Source organism: Phyllobates terribilis, unplaced genomic scaffold (genome assembly GCF_046119375.1).
Source record: "Phyllobates terribilis strain yellow unplaced genomic scaffold, ASM4611937v1 Scaffold_472__1_contigs__length_1415193, whole genome shotgun sequence".
Taxonomy (NCBI): domain Eukaryota; kingdom Metazoa; phylum Chordata; class Amphibia; order Anura; family Dendrobatidae; genus Phyllobates; species Phyllobates terribilis.
This window is the reverse complement of record NW_027363232.1, coordinates 158,326-171,754: the sequence shown is the minus strand read 5'-3', so window position 1 is coordinate 171,754 and position 13,429 is coordinate 158,326. Positions and strand designations below refer to the sequence as shown.

The window sequence follows — 13,429 nt, the reverse complement described above, 5'->3', positions numbered from 1 at the left end:
GTCGGGGCACAGTGAACCGTTGCTGCTAAAATAGTCCCCGTTGGGACCAGTGAACTGTTTACCCATTAACCCCTTCATCCTACAGGCTGAGGACTGTGAGCAGCCATTCCCTTCCCTCTACCTGGCCGAGGACTGAGAGCGGCCACTATTCCTGTAAATAGTTGCGCGTCCTAAAGCGCCCCCTACCGGTTTTATAGGAAAACCAGTTTTTCTAAGAGACTGTCGCACTTTTCCCGGACACACGTTGCACAGTGACCGGAGGAGGAGCCTGAGGCGACGAGAATGTTTTATATATATATATAATGTTGTTTTATATGTTATATGTTGTTTATGAAAAAAAAAAAAAATTGTATGTTTTATGGTGTTTTTGTCTTACAGCCCGAGGACGTGCTGTGATTTACCAGGGGGGAATGTAGCACCCTGAGGATTCGGCTGCTACAGGGGTATTGCACCTCAACCCAGAGGTGTGATATTCCACTCCCGGGTAAGGATGGAGTGTGGGACTGAGCTCGGTAGGCTGCATGCACTACATACATCCCATTTCCGAGGAACAGACCAACGGTACTCCCACTTAGAAATGTGCAGGTACGACCGAGTCTGTTCCTGGCTGGAGTGGGAGGGGGGTGGAACATCCCATGTAGTGTAGGGGCAGATAGGGGGAGCAGTCTGGGTAGTGATAGGAGCTCATTGGGTGCTGGTCACCTGAGCTCACACATAGAGGGATATATAAGGTGGGCACCAACTAGAATCAGGGTCAGATGCAGAGAACAAGTCAGATGCAGAGAACAAGTCAGTTGGAGACAGCAAGACAGCTGCAGAGGAGCAGACAGCAAGCAGAGAGGAAGTCAGCCTGCAGCAAGAGAGAGACCCTGAGTGAGAGAGGAGCAGAGAAGGAGTACCCAGAGGGGGAAGACTGAAGGGACCCAAGAACCCAAATTAGAGCACCGGGTGAGGAGTCAGCAAAAGGGTACCGGAACCCAAACTGGTGGGGGTAAAAACAATCCCCAGCCAGAGACCGGAGGCCGTGGGCAGCATCTGCCACGGCCACCCACCACATTCACCCCGAAGGCACACCACATGAAGGGTCAGGGAACCCAAGGCCAAGGGTGTCCCAACAGCAGGCCCGAGGGAGCTGGACCTAGGTGGATCACTGGTGGGGACGGCTGAAGAAAGGACAGAGGGAGAGCTCAGGGCCACGCTCCGGACTTGTTTGGGGGTTGGCTGGATCCAGGACCTGGTGGACGCAGCACGGCTCGGGTGGTCACTAGCAGCTGGAGTGACCAGTACAACATCTGCAGTAAGTAAACACCCTTAACTGCACAACCCGACTCTGTCTTCACTGCCGTCTGCACTACACCACCACAACCCCCATCCTCTGCGCCTGTCCCCTCTGAGGCTATACCCCTCCCGTTGGGGGTTATCTCACCAAGCTGCGCACCCACCATCAGCCTCAGCGGACCCTGCTGCAGCGGCGGCCACAGTGACCGCATCACAACGGGTGGCGTAGTCGACACAAAAGAACTTTAGTAACGTCTGTAGAACTGCCACATCACACTGAGCTTGACGCCCTGGGCACGGGACCGGGTCACAGCCGCTCGGAGACTACAACCCCCCCATCTGATCCGGTGCCGGGTATTCCCCTCAAAAAGGAATATGTCCCAGGGGGCGCGTCACTTAAAATTTCTTTTTTGGTTTGCTACAATGCCTTTTCTGAAACGTTGTCTCCTTCTGCTGGAACACTGACTTCTTTCATTTAATGCCTGCAGACTATAAAAGAGAACCCAACCCAAAAAGTTTGGTTGATTAGTCTGTGGCATTCTGTTAAACTGTTGCTTATGGCGGTCTCTGTGAGCTTCTCAGCGACATTCAGCCAGCCAGGTATCCTGCCTGCAGTAGATGGAATGTGGCAATGGAACGCTGGCTGCGCGTGTCATAATAGGCTCTGAGCCTTTATATACCTGTGCACAGCAGCAGCCACCTTCAGTCTGCTGCTGGACAGCCAGCAGCAGCAGCAGCAGGAGAGGTATGTAATCAGGAGCCCTCCTGCTAAGGGTAGACAGCTGCTCGTTCCACCCCACCCCCCGCCTTAATTGGTTCTCCTCCCTTCCAACGGTGTTGAGGCGGGTGGGAACAGCAGGGGGTGAAGGTGCTGTGTTTAAAGAGGTGGAGTTATGCAGATCTAAAACGCGTGGATTGCAGCAGCAGCAAGCCGAAAAGTGCAGGCATGTAAGGGATCTAGAGGTTGACAACATGTCTTCTTAACGGGAGTCCAGGAGCTCATCTCCACAAATGGACTTTTCAGGATCCTTGGGTGGCTCCGTAGTTTGAAACCAATTCTGGTTATCGCTTCTCGGCCTTTTGGCTAAGATCAAGTGTAGTATCTGTTCTTATCAGTTTAATATCTGATACGTCCCCTATCTGGGGACCATATATTAAATGGATTTTTAGAACAGGGAGATGGAAAAAGAGCTTGCTCTGTCCACTCCACGCATTGACCTGGTATTGCAGTATCTCCAGGACCGGTGCACCCCTTCTTTAATGCAGTTTCTAAAATCAGAAAGAATTGAATTCAATGTTTTTTGTTCATTTTGCTTGTTTGTCGGATTTTGGGATGGACTCTTTGGCTTTGCTTTTCTTCTCCTCATTGGATTTTTCATGTTCAAAGTTGCAGAAGCCAGATTACAAGCTCATTTTGGTTCAACTTCAGCAACTGTGCATTGCATTGCCATGTAATGTGATGCAATGCTATCTTTCTAGCTCTCCCTTTTTACTTCCTTTTGGATAAACAGGCATATTAGGCAAGCATTTTGGAGCTTTCACCTAAATAACTACAGGTGGTGAGATAAGCTGCACAATATAATTGACCTTTCAGTATATTGTTGCACACACACCATCTATTTAGCAAATGCCCTTGTTATCAACAGCAGCCTTTTAAACTCACCTGAGCTAACAGGTATGTGCGCTGGTTACTCTGCTGCGCTTAAAATTTCTTTTTTGGTTTGCTACAATGCCTTTTCTGAAACGTTGTCTCCTTCTGCTGGAACACTGACTTCTTTCCTTTAATGCCTGCAGACTATAAAAGAGAACCCAACCCAAAAAGTTTGGTTGATTAGTCTGTGGCATTCTGTTAAACTGTTGCTTATGGCGGTCTCTGTGAGCTTCTCAGCGACATTCAGCCAGCCAGGTATCCTGCCTGCAGTAGATGGAATGTGGCAATGGAACGCTGGCTGCGCGTGTCATAATAGGCTCTGAGCCTTTATATACCTGTGCACAGCAGCAGCCACCTTCAGTCTGCTGCTGGACAGCCAGCAGCAGCAGCAGCAGGAGAGGTATGTAATCAGGAGCCCTCCTGCTAAGGGTAGACAGCTGCTCGTTCCACCCCACCCCCCGCCTTAATTGGTTCTCCTCCCTTCCAACGGTGTTGAGGCGGGTGGGAACAGCAGGGGGTGAAGGTGCTGTGTTTAAAGAGGTGGAGTTATGCAGATCTAAAACGCGTGGATTGCAGCAGCAGCAAGCCGAAAAGTGCAGGCATGTAAGGGATCTAGAGGTTGACAACATGTCTTCTTAACGGGAGTCCAGGAGCTCATCTCCACAAATGGACTTTTCAGGATCCTTGGGTGGCTCCGTAGTTTGAAACCAATTCTGGTTATCGCTTCTCGGCCTTTTGGCTAAGATCAAGTGTAGTATCTGTTCTTATCAGTTTAATATCTGATACGTCCCCTATCTGGGGACCATATATTAAATGGATTTTTAGAACAGGGAGATGGAAAAAGAGCTTGCTCTGTCCACTCCACGCATTGACCTGGTATTGCAGTATCTCCCGGACCGGTGCACCCCTTCTTTAATGCAGTTTCTAAAATCAGAAAGAAGTGAATTCAATGTTTTTTGTTCATTTTGCTTGTTTGTCGGATTTTGGGATGGACTCTTTGGCTTTGCTTTTCTTCTCCTCATTGGATTTTTCATGTTCAAAGTTGCAGAAGCCAGATTACAAGCTCATTTTGGTTCAACTTCAGCAACTGTGCATTGCATTGCCATGTAATGTGATGCAATGCTATCTTTCTAGCTCTCCCTTTTTACTACCTTTTGGATAAACAGACATATTAGGCAAGCATTTTGGAGCTTTCACCTAAATAACTACAGGTGGTGAGATAAGCTGCACAATATAATTGACCTTTCAGTATATTGTTGCACACACACCATCTATTTAGCAAATGCCCTTGTTATCAACAGCAGCCTTTTAAACTCACCTGAGCTAACAGGTATGTGCGCTGGTTACTCTGCTGCGCTTAAAATTTCTTTTTTGGTTTGCTACAATGCCTTTTCTGAAACGTTGTCTCCTTCTGCTGGAACACTGACTTCTTTCATTTAATGCCTGCAGACTATAAAAGAGAACCCAACCCAAAAAGTTTGGTTGATTAGTCTGTGGCATTCTGTTAAACTGTTGCTTATGGCGGTCTCTGTGAGCTTCTCAGCGACATTCAGCCAGCCAGGTATCCTGCCTGCAGTAGATGGAATGTGGCAATGGAACGCTGGCTGCGCGTGTCATAATAGGCTCTGAGCCTTTATATACCTGTGCACAGCAGCAGCCACCTTCAGTCTGCTGCTGGACAGCCAGCAGCAGCAGCAGCAGGAGAGGTATGTAATCAGGAGCCCTCCTGCTAAGGGTAGACAGCTGCTCGTTCCACCCCACCCCCCGCCTTAATTGGTTCTCCTCCCTTTCAACGGTGTTGAGGCGGGTGGGAACAGCAGGGGGTGAAGGTGCTGTGTTTAAAGAGGTGGAGTTATGCAGATCTAAAACGCGTGGATTGCAGCAGCAGCAAGCCGAAAAGTGCAGGCATGTAAGGGATCTAGAGGTTGACAACATGTCTTCTTAACGGGAGTCCAGGAGCTCATCTCCACAAATGGACTTTTCAGGATCCTTGGGTGGCTCCGTAGTTTGAAACCAATTCTGGTTATCGCTTCTCGGCCTTTTGGCTAAGATCAAGTGTAGTATCTGTTCTTATCAGTTTAATATCTGATACGTCCCCTATCTGGGGACCATATATTAAATGGATTTTTAGAACAGGGAGATGGAAAAAGAGCTTGCTCTGTCCACTCCACGCATTGACCTGGTATTGCAGTATCTCCAGGACCGGTGCACCCCTTCTTTAATGCAGTTTCTAAAATCAGAAAGAATTGAATTCAATGTTTTTTGTTCATTTTGCTTGTTTGTCGGATTTTGGGATGGACTCTTTGGCTTTGCTTTTCTTCTCCTCATTGGATTTTTCATGTTCAAAGTTGCAGAAGCCAGATTACAAGCTCATTTTGGTTCAACTTCAGCAACTGTGCATTGCATTGCCATGTAATGTGATGCAATGCTATCTTTCTAGCTCTCCCTTTTTACTTCCTTTTGGATAAACAGACATATTAGGCAAGCATTTTGGAGCTTTCACCTAAATAACTACAGGTGGTGAGATAAGCTGCACAATATAATTGACCTTTCAGTATATTGTTGCACACACACCATCTATTTAGCAAATGCCCTTGTTATCAACAGCAGCCTTTTAAACTCACCTGAGCTAACAGGTATGTGCGCTGGTTACTCTGCTGCGCTTAAAATTTCTTTTTTGGTTTGCTACAATGCCTTTTCTGAAACGTTGTCTCCTTCTGCTGGAACACTGACTTCTTTCATTTAATGCCTGCAGACTATAAAAGAGAACCCAACCCAAAAAGTTTGGTTGATTAGTCTGTGGCATTCTGTTAAACTGTTGCTTATGGCGGTCTCTGTGAGCTTCTCAGCGACATTCAGCCAGCCAGGTATCCTGCCTGCAGTAGATGGAATGTGGCAATGGAACGCTGGCTGCGCGTGTCATAATAGGCTCTGAGCCTTTATATACCTGTGCACAGCAGCAGCCACCTTCAGTCTGCTGCTGGACAGCCAGCAGCAGCAGCAGCAGGAGAGCTATGTAATCAGGAGCCCTCCTGCTAAGCTGCTAAGGGTAGACAGCTGCTCGTTCCACCCCACCCCCCGCCTTAATTGGTTCTCCTCCCTTCCAACGGTGTTGAGGCGGGTGGGAACAGCAGGGGGTGAAGGTGCTGTGTTTAAAGAGGTGGAGTTATGCAGATCTAAAACGCGTGGATTGCAGCAGCAGCAAGCCGAAAAGTGCAGGCATGTAAGGGATCTAGAGGTTGACAACATGTCTTCTTAACGGGAGTCCAGGAGCTCATCTCCACAAATGGACTTTTCAGGATCCTTGGGTGGCTCCGTAGTTTGAAACCAATTCTGGTTATCGCTTCTCGGCCTTTTGGCTAAGATCAAGTGTAGTATCTGTTCTTATCAGTTTAATATCTGATACGTCCCCTATCTGGGGACCATATATTAAATGGATTTTTAGAACAGGGAGATGGAAAAAGAGCTTGCTCTGTCCACTCCACGCATTGACCTGGTATTGCAGTATCTCCAGGACCGGTGCACCCCTTCTTTAATGCAGTTTCTAAAATCAGAAAGAATTGAATTCAATGTTTTTTGTTCATTTTGCTTGTTTGTCGGATTTTGGGATGGACTCTTTGGCTTTGCTTTTCTTCTCCTCATTGGATTTTTCATGTTCAAAGTTGCAGAAGCCAGATTACAAGCTCATTTTGGTTCAACTTCAGCAACTGTGCATTGCATTGCCATGTAATGTGATGCAATGCTATCTTTCTAGCTCTCCCTTTTTACTTCCTTTTGGATAAACAGACATATTAGGCAAGCATTTTGGAGCTTTCACCTAAATAACTACAGGTGGTGAGATAAGCTGCACAATATAATTGACCTTTCAGTATATTGTTGCACACACACCATCTATTTAGCAAATGCCCTTGTTATCAACAGCAGCCTTTTAAACTCACCTGAGCTAACAGGTATGTGCGCTGGTTACTCTGCTGCGCTTAAAATTTCTTTTTTGGTTTGCTACAATGCCTTTTCTGAAACGTTGTCTCCTTCTGCTGGAACACTGACTTCTTTCATTTAATGCCTGCAGACTATAAAAGAGAACCCAACCCAAAAAGTTTGGTTGATTAGTCTGTGGCATTCTGTTAAACTGTTGCTTATGGCGGTCTCTGTGAGCTTCTCAGCGACATTCAGCCAGCCAGGTATCCTGCCTGCAGTAGATGGAATGTGGCAATGGAACGCTGGCTGCGCGTGTCATAATAGGCTCTGAGCCTTTATATACCTGTGCACAGCAGCAGCCACCTTCAGTCTGCTGCTGGACAGCCAGCAGCAGCAGCAGCAGGAGAGGTATGTAATCAGGAGCCCTCCTGCTAAGGGTAGACAGCTGCTCGTTCCACCCCACCCCCCGCCTTAATTGGTTCTCCTCCCTTCCAACGGTGTTGAGGCGGGTGGGAACAGCAGGGGGTGAAGGTGCTGTGTTTAAAGAGGTGGAGTTATGCAGATCTAAAACGCGTGGATTGCAGCAGCAGCAAGCCGAAAAGTGCAGACATGTAAGGGATCTAGAGGTTGACAACATGTCTTCTTAACGGGAGTCCAGGAGCTCATCTCCACAAATGGACTTTTCAGGATCCTTGGGTGGCTCCGTAGTTTGAAACCAATTCTGGTTATCGCTTCTCGGCCTTTTGGCTAAGATCAAGTGTAGTATCTGTTCTTATCAGTTTAATATCTGATACGTCCCCTATCTGGGGACCATATATTAAATGGATTTTTAGAACAGGGAGATGGAAAAAGAGCTTGCTCTGTCCACTCCACGCATTGACCTGGTATTGCAGTATCTCCAGGACCGGTGCACCCCTTCTTTAATGCAGTTTCTAAAATCAGAAAGAATTGAATTCAATGTTTTTTGTTCATTTTGCTTGTTTGTCGGATTTTGGGATGGACTCTTTGGCTTTGCTTTTCTTCTCCTCATTGGATTTTTCATGTTCAAAGTTGCAGAAGCCAGATTACAAGCTCATTTTGGTTCAACTTCAGCAACTGTGCATTGCATTGCCATGTAATGTGATGCAATGCTATCTTTCTAGCTCTCCCTTTTTACTTCCTTTTGGATAAACAGACATATTAGGCAAGCATTTTGGAGCTTTCACCTAAATAACTACAGGTGGTGAGATAAGCTGCACAATATAATTGACCTTTCAGTATATTGTTGCACACACACCATCTATTTAGCAAATGCCCTTGTTATCAACAGCAGCCTTTTAAACTCACCTGAGCTAACAGGTATGTGCGCTGGTTACTCTGCTGCGCTTAAAATTTCTTTTTTGGTTTGCTACAATGCCTTTTCTGAAACGTTGTCTCCTTCTGCTGGAACACTGACTTCTTTCATTTAATGCCTGCAGACTATAAAAGAGAACCCAACCCAAAAAGTTTGGTTGATTAGTCTGTGGCATTCTGTTAAACTGTTGCTTATGGCGGTCTCTGTGAGCTTCTCAGCGACATTCAGCCAGCCAGGTATCCTGCCTGCAGTAGATGGAATGTGGCAATGGAACGCTGGCTGCGCGTGTCATAATAGGCTCTGAGCCTTTATATACCTGTGCACAGCAGCAGCCACCTTCAGTCTGCTGCTGGACAGCCAGCAGCAGCAGCAGCAGGAGAGGTATGTAATCAGGAGCCCTCCTGCTAAGGGTAGACAGCTGCTCGTTCCACCCCACCCCCCGCCTTAATTGGTTCTCCTCCCTTCCAACGGTGTTGAGGCGGGTGGGAACAGCAGGGGGTGAAGGTGCTGTGTTTAAAGAGGTGGAGTTATGCAGATCTAAAACGCGTGGATTGCAGCAGCAGCAAGCCGAAAAGTGCAGGCATGTAAGGGATCTAGAGGTTGACAACATGTCTTCTTAACGGGAGTCCAGGAGCTCATCTCCACAAATGGACTCTTCAGGATCCTTGGGTGGCTCCGTAGTTTGAAACCAATTCTGGTTATCGCTTCTCGGCCTTTTGGCTAAGATCAAGTGTAGTATCTGTTCTTATCAGTTTAATATCTGATACGTCCCCTATCTGGGGACCATATATTAAATGGATTTTTAGAACAGGGAGATGGAAAAAGAGCTTGCTCTGTCCACTCCACGCATTGACCTGGTATTGCAGTATCTCCAGGACCGGTGCACCCCTTCTTTAATGCAGTTTCTAAAATCAGAAAGAATTGAATTCAATGTTTTTTGTTCATTTTGCTTGTTTGTCGGATTTTGGGATGGACTCTTTGGCTTTGCTTTTCTTCTCCTCATTGGATTTTTCATGTTCAAAGTTGCAGAAGCCAGATTACAAGCTCATTTTGGTTCAACTTCAGCAACTGTGCATTGCATTGCCATGTAATGTGATGCAATGCTATTGTAGCACCCTGAGGATTCGGCTGCTACAGGGGTATTGCACCTCAACCCAGAGGTGTGATATTCCACTCCCGGGTAAGGAAGGAGTGTGGAACTGAGCTCAGATAGACTGCATGCACTACATACATCCCATTCCAGAGGAGCAGGCCGACGGTACTCCCACTTAGAAATGTGCAGGTACAACCGAGCCTGTTCCTGGCTGGAGTGGGAGGGGGGTGGTACATCCCATGTAGTGTAGGGGCAGATAGGGGGAGCAGTCTGGGTAGTGATAGGAGCTCATTGGGTGCTGGTCACCTGAGCTCACACATAGAGGGATATATAAGGAGGGCACCAACTTAGATCAGGGTCAGACGCTGAGAACAAGTCAGTTGGAGAGGAGAGAGAAGGAAACAGCAGCCCTGGAGAGAGAGAGAGTGGAGCAGAGAAAGACCCAGAGGGGGAAGACTGAAGGGACCCAAGAACCCAAATTAGAGCACCGGGTGAGGAGTCAGCAAGAGGGTACCGGAACCCAAGCTGGTGGGGGCAAAGACATTCCCCAGCCAGAGACCGGAGACCGTGGGCAGTGTCTGTCACGGTCACCCACCACATTCACCCCGAAGGCACACCACATGAAGGGTCAGGGAACCCAGGGCCAAGGGTGTCCCAAAAGAAGGCCCGAGGGAGCTGGACCTAGGTGAATCACTGGTGGGGACGGCTGAAGAAAGGACAGAGGGAGAGCTCAGGGCCACGCTTTGGACTTGTTTGGGGGTTGGCCGGATCCAGGACCTGGTGGACGCAGCACGGCTCGGGTGGTCACTAGCAGCTGGAGTGACCAGTACAACATCAGCAGTAAGTAAACACCCTTAACTGCACAACCCGAGTCTGTCTTCATTGCCGGCTGCATCGCACCACCACAACCCCCATCCTCTGCGCCTGTCCCCTCTGAGGCTATACCCCTCCCGTTGGGGGTTATCTCACCAAGCTGCGCACCCACCATCAGCCTCAGCGGACCCTGCAGCAGCGGCGGCCACAGTGACCGCATCACAACGGGTGGCGTAGTCGACACAAAAGAACTTTAGTAACATCTGTAAAGCTGCCACATAACACTTAGCTTGACGCCCTGGGCACGGGACCGGGTCACAGCCGCTCGGAGACTACAACCCCCCATCTGATCCGGTGCCGGGTATTCCCCTCAAAAAGGAATATGTCCCAGGGGGCGCGTCACTATCTTTCTAGCTCTCCCTTTTTACTTCCTTTTGGATAAACAGACATATTAGGCAAGCATTTTGGAGCTTTCACCTAAATAACTACAGGTGGTGAGATAAGCTGCACAATATAATTGACCTTTCAGTATATTGTTGCACACACACCATCTATTTAGCAAATGCCCTTGTTATCAACAGCAGCCTTTTAAACTCACCTGAGCTAACAGGTATGTGCGCTGGTTACTCTGCTGCGCTTAAAATTTCTTTTTTGGTTTGCTACAATGCCTTTTCTGAAACGTTGTCTCCTTCTGCTGGAACACTGACTTCTTTCATTTAATGCCTGCAGACTATAAAAGAGAACCCAACCCAAAAAGTTTGGTTGATTAGTCTGTGGCATTCTGTTAAACTGTTGCTTATGGCGGTCTCTGTGAGCTTCTCAGCGACATTCAGCCAGCCAGGTATCCTGCCTGCAGTAGATGGAATGTGGCAATGGAACGCTGGCTGCGCGTGTCATAATAGGCTCTGAGCCTTTATATACCTGTGCACAGCAGCAGCCACCTTCAGTCTGCTGCTGGACAGCCAGCAGCAGCAGCAGCAGGAGAGGTATGTAATCAGGAGCCCTCCTGCTAAGGGTAGACAGCTGCTCGTTCCACCCCACCCCCCGCCTTAATTGGTTCTCCTCCCTTCCAACGGTGTTGAGGCGGGTGGGAACAGCAGGGGGTGAAGGTGCTGTGTTTAAAGAGGTGGAGTTATGCAGATCTAAAACGCGTGGATTGCAGCAGCAGCAAGCCGAAAAGTGCAGGCATGTAAGGGATCTAGAGGTTGACAACATGTCTTCTTAACGGGAGTCCAGGAGCTCATCTCCACAAATGGACTTTTCAGGATCCTTGGGTGGCTCCGTAGTTTGAAACCAATTCTGGTTATCGCTTCTCGGCCTTTTGGCTAAGATCAAGTGTAGTATCTGTTCTTATCAGTTTAATATCTGATACGTCCCCTATCTGGGGACCATATATTAAATGGATTTTTAGAACAGGGAGATGGAAAAAGAGCTTGCTCTGTCCACTCCACGCATTGACCTGGTATTGCAGTATCTCCAGGACCGGTGCACCCCTTCTTTAATGCAGTTTCTAAAATCAGAAAGAATTGAATTCAATGTTTTTTGTTCATTTTGCTTGTTTGTCGGATTTTGGGATGGACTCTTTGGCTTTGCTTTTCTTCTCCTCATTGGATTTTTCATGTTCAAAGTTGCAGAAGCCAGATTACAAGCTCATTTTGGTTCAACTTCAGCAACTGTGCATTGCATTGCCATGTAATGTGATGCAATGCTATCTTTCTAGCTCTCCCTTTTTACTTCCTTTTGGATAAACAGACATATTAGGCAAGCATTTTGGAGCTTTCACCTAAATAACTACAGGTGGTGAGATAAGCTGCACAATATAATTGACCTTTCAGTATATTGTTGCACACACACCATCTATTTAGCAAATGCCCTTGTTATCAACAGCAGCCTTTTAAACTCACCTGAGCTAACAGGTATGTGCGCTGGTTACTCTGCTGCGCTTAAAATTTCTTTTTTGGTTTGCTACAATGCCTTTTCTGAAACGTTGTCTCCTTCTGCTGGAACACTGACTTCTTTCATTTAATGCCTGCAGCCTATAAAAGAGAACCCAACCCAAAAAGTTTGGTTGATTAGTCTGTGGCATTCTGTTAAACTGTTGCTTATGGCGGTCTCTGTGAGCTTCTCAGCGACATTCAGCCAGCCAGGTATCCTGCCTGCAGTAGATGGAATGTGGCAATGGAACGCTGGCTGCGCGTGTCATAATAGGCTCTGAGCCTTTATATACCTGTGCACAGCAGCAGCCACCTTCAGTCTGCTGCTGGACAGCCAGCAGCAGCAGCAGCAGGAGAGGTATGTAATCAGGAGCCCTCCTGCTAAGGGTAGACAGCTGCTCGTTCCACCCCACCCCCCGCCTTAATTGGTTCTCCTCCCTTCCAACGGTGTTGAGGCGGGTGGGAACAGCAGGGGGTGAAGGTGCTGTGTTTAAAGAGGTGGAGTTATGCAGATCTAAAACGCGTGGATTGCAGCAGCAGCAAGCCGAAAAGTGCGGGCATGTAAGGGATCTAGAGGTTGACAACATGTCTTCTTAACGGGAGTCCAGGAGCTCATCTCCACAAATGGACTTTTCAGGATCCTTGGGTGGCTCCGTAGTTTGAAACCAATTCTGGTTATCGCTTCTCGGCCTTTTGGCTAAGATCAAGTGTAGTATCTGTTCTTATCAGTTTAATATCTGATACGTCCCCTATCTGGGGACCATATATTAAATGGATTTTTAGAACAGGGAGATGGAAAAAGAGCTTGCTCTGTCCACTCCACGCATTGACCTGGTATTGCAGTATCTCCAGGACCGGTGCACCCCTTCTTTAATGCAGTTTCTAAAATCAGAAAGAATTGAATTCAATGTTTTTTGTTCATTTTGCTTGTTTGTCAGATTTTGGGATGGACTCTTTGGCTTTGCTTTTCTTCTCCTCATTGGATTTTTCATGTTCAAAGTTGCAGAAGCCAGATTACAAGCTCATTTTGGTTCAACTTCAGCAACTGTGCATTGCATTGCCATGTAATGTGATGCAATGCTATCTTTCTAGCTCTCCCTTTTTACCTCCTTTTGGATAAACAGACATATTAGGCAAGCATTTTGGAGCTTTCACCTAAATAACTACAGGTGGTGAGATAACCTGCACAATATAATTGACCTTTCAGTATATTGTTGCACACACACCATCTATTTAGCAAATGCCCTTGTTATCAACAGCAGCCTTTTAAACTTACCTGAGCTAACAGGTATGTGCGCTGGTTACTCTGCTGCGCTTAAAATTTCTTTTTTGGTTTGCTACAATGCCTTTTCTGAAACGTTGTCTCCTTCTGCTGGAACACTGACTTCTTTCATTTAATGCCTGCAGAC

The 13,429-nt window shown here is 47.3% G+C and overlaps 8 non-coding genes across 8 annotated transcripts; all 8 read left to right on the top strand.

The window, feature by feature from the left end:
* The first annotated feature begins 2,342 nt into the window (after positions 1-2,342).
* Positions 2,343-2,533, top strand: LOC141229301 (U2 spliceosomal RNA). The gene has a single exon (XR_012295997.1). It is a non-coding gene; the product is annotated as a U2 spliceosomal RNA (small nuclear RNA).
* Positions 2,534-3,648: 1,115 nt separating this feature from the next.
* LOC141229377 (U2 spliceosomal RNA) lies at positions 3,649-3,839 on the top strand. Its single transcript, XR_012296071.1, has one exon. It is a non-coding gene; the product is annotated as a U2 spliceosomal RNA (small nuclear RNA).
* A 1,115-nt stretch (positions 3,840-4,954) lies between these two features.
* Positions 4,955-5,145, top strand: LOC141229300 (U2 spliceosomal RNA). Its single transcript, XR_012295996.1, has one exon. It is a non-coding gene; the product is annotated as a U2 spliceosomal RNA (small nuclear RNA).
* A 1,123-nt stretch (positions 5,146-6,268) lies between these two features.
* LOC141229299 (U2 spliceosomal RNA) lies at positions 6,269-6,459 on the top strand. The gene has a single exon (XR_012295995.1). It is a non-coding gene; the product is annotated as a U2 spliceosomal RNA (small nuclear RNA).
* A 1,115-nt stretch (positions 6,460-7,574) lies between these two features.
* LOC141229298 (U2 spliceosomal RNA) lies at positions 7,575-7,765 on the top strand. Its single transcript, XR_012295994.1, has one exon. It is a non-coding gene; the product is annotated as a U2 spliceosomal RNA (small nuclear RNA).
* A 1,115-nt stretch (positions 7,766-8,880) lies between these two features.
* On the top strand, positions 8,881-9,071 carry LOC141229297 (U2 spliceosomal RNA). The gene has a single exon (XR_012295993.1). It is a non-coding gene; the product is annotated as a U2 spliceosomal RNA (small nuclear RNA).
* A 2,320-nt stretch (positions 9,072-11,391) lies between these two features.
* On the top strand, positions 11,392-11,582 carry LOC141229296 (U2 spliceosomal RNA). Its single transcript, XR_012295992.1, has one exon. It is a non-coding gene; the product is annotated as a U2 spliceosomal RNA (small nuclear RNA).
* A 1,115-nt stretch (positions 11,583-12,697) lies between these two features.
* On the top strand, positions 12,698-12,888 carry LOC141229295 (U2 spliceosomal RNA). Its single transcript, XR_012295991.1, has one exon. It is a non-coding gene; the product is annotated as a U2 spliceosomal RNA (small nuclear RNA).
* The last annotated feature ends 541 nt before the right edge of the window (positions 12,889-13,429 follow it).